This window comes from Malania oleifera, chromosome 5, assembly GCF_029873635.1.
Source record: "Malania oleifera isolate guangnan ecotype guangnan chromosome 5, ASM2987363v1, whole genome shotgun sequence".
In the NCBI taxonomy this organism is placed as follows: domain Eukaryota; kingdom Viridiplantae; phylum Streptophyta; class Magnoliopsida; order Santalales; family Ximeniaceae; genus Malania; species Malania oleifera.
This window is the reverse complement of record NC_080421.1, coordinates 38,848,632-38,851,552: the sequence shown is the minus strand read 5'-3', so window position 1 is coordinate 38,851,552 and position 2,921 is coordinate 38,848,632.

Sequence of the window (2,921 nt, the reverse complement as noted above, 5' to 3'; positions counted from 1 at the left end):
AGGACCAGAGGTGGAGTTGTGGAGGTGAGTTATGATTTTTTTACTTTTTAGGTTCTCTGTTACTGACTTGTTGGGTTTTATACATTCGTGATGAATCACGAATAAAATTATCTTTAAAAGGATTTTTAAAGGATAATTTTCCTGAATTAAGTAGTGTAAACAAACATATATACATGGATCCATATATATATATTTATACAATTTGTTGCAAAAAAATACTAACAATTTTTTAGTTAATAAATTTTATAAAACACAATAGAGTGAACATGTGTGAACATATTTTGTTGTCTAAGGGGAAGAAAGTGAACATCCATATATACTTGTTTCCTATGCATATGAAAGATACATTTGCCAAAGGGGAAGAAAGGGAATTATTAGAAGTTCAGCATTAGAGTGAACATGTCTGAACATGAACATTATGTTGCCTTTGGTTGTTACTTTTAGGAAAAACCTGCTTACAGGAAAGAAGCAGATTTGTGTTTGTTGCATAAATATTTTTATTATTTTTTTATTTTACTATTTTTTAGAGTCTTAACAATTTTTATTTGTTAGGGAATTAGTCTGGTGCGAAAGCCTAAGACACCCAGTGTATCCAAAAAAATTATTCTTTGTTAGGGAGAATACAAATTACAAATAATAGACACCATGAACTTGGATTTTAATGATGAGTGTAATATTACTCCATCTTCAGATAAATCTGAAAAGAATAGTTCTTCTATCAATGATGGCACTAGCAAAAAGAGACAACATAGAAAGATATCATGTAACAACTTGCTTATCTTATCATATATTAAAACATAATTAATAGTAAAGTCAACCTGAACCCGTGGGTAATGGGGACACATCTAACACTCACAATGGAAACCTAAGTAGTAGTAAATATAAATCACATTCTCAAAACCATAAAATACATAACACAAGAGTCAACTACATCTCAAAATACCATGTTTATATACAATCTCCCAAAAATACAAAATATTATATACATATCTAGGAACTTACAACACAAATTTCCTGTTCTTATATCAAAACTTACCTTCCTAGCAAGGTAATATCACACTATCTCAACGGCGGCCTCAGTTCGCTGGTCTTTCTAGGTTTCTTGAAAATTAATTAATGTTGAGGGTGAGACACCTCTCAGTAAGGAAAAATAAACTAAATACGGTTATGTGGCAACATGAATATTTAATGCTACAGTACATTTCATATGCTAGAAAACATTCACCATAATATACTGAATGATCAAATACTTTTATAATTTCTAATAAGTCATATTGATCATGAAATGTCTGATATAACTAATAATACTGAAATTTACCCAGGACGTATAGCTAACTAATATCATGTATTACCCCCCATGACGGGTTGTGCAGTCTGAAGGCGGGACCTGACAATGGTTAGTCAACCACTACCGAGTCAAAAATGTTTATAAGTACGATGAGCCCTCCACACCCTAGTCTGGACTACTAGGTGGACGTCTACAACTTTACACTGAAAGTCACATCGACTATCCATCTCCCACCCCCTCTACTAGCAAGGGCGGTTAGCACAAGTCTGAACATAATAAATTGATCTGTAAAACTATGGTACCGTGCTCCTAAAACTAAACTAAACTATCATCTGGGTTCTAATAACATATAGTACATGATAATATAGATGTCTAACATAAGTAGATTGATAGCATTTTCTAAAATAACATACATACATACGGCCTTGTGCCGAATTCTTTTATATCTGCGGCCTTACGCTAAACATTTATAAATACGGCTTTGCGCCGAAATCATACATAATACAAGGCCTTGTGCCGACTATCAATCACGGCCTTGTGCCAAACATTTCAAAAATATCATTCTAAATAAATAATTCATTTATTATGTATCTTGAAATCAGAATGTACTACATTATTTCATAATCTCTGAAAATATACCTTATTCATAAAATTGCCATAACATAATACTTTCCAGGTAAAATAATATTTATGCCACACAATGCTAAATAAAATCATACATTCTATTCTAAAATCATATTTTCTGGCATTTTATAACATATATACATTTCAACATAATAGCAGTATTTTTCCAAATATGCATTTTTACCCATCTACTCATATATATATAATACATACTTCCTGAAAATTAATTTGTCAATAAATAATAATAATTTGCATGGAAAATGACTACTTTAGTTTATTCCCTTACCTGATTACTGAAAAGAAATCCCCCCTAAAATATGCTGGTCCTGCCCCCCCAGGGCTCCCCATTCAATACCCTGAAAACAACAACTCTTAGAACTAAACTTCAGCATTTCTCCGTGAATAACATTTCCTATAACTATGGGAAGATCAAATTCTAAATAAATAGTCTTACCTTGATTCAGGGATGAATTTCAAACTAAGCCCACCGACAATCTACTCCAGCAGATATGCAAAGAACTTCCCCAAGAGTGTCGTGGTGGCTTCAGATCATCAAACCAGCGTAAACCCGGCCTAGAAACTTAGAGAGAAGGGAGGGAAAATGAAGAGGAGAGAGAGAGTGTGGGTTTTGAGTTGAATTTTCTGCATAAAATCTGAGTTTAGAATTATTTATACACTCGCCTTCGTCGACGAGCCACGTTACCTCATTGATGAGGCCAAGAAGGCAATTCATCGACGAATACTATTCCTCATCGATGAAATTCAGGGCTTAAAAGAATAACCTCTCGGTATCTTCTCATCGACGAAGCACACCCTTGTCGACAAGCCCAAAGTGCGCGTTCGTCGATGAAGTCCGCTGCTGCCCTCTTTTTTACAATTTCCATTTTCCTCTCTCTTTATTTAAATACCATTATTTTTCGGGTCATTACACATCAGCTGCTTGGGATGAATTCTATTTATTCCCTATAGATGTTGATGGAAAACAAAAGGCAAAATGTAAAAAATGTGG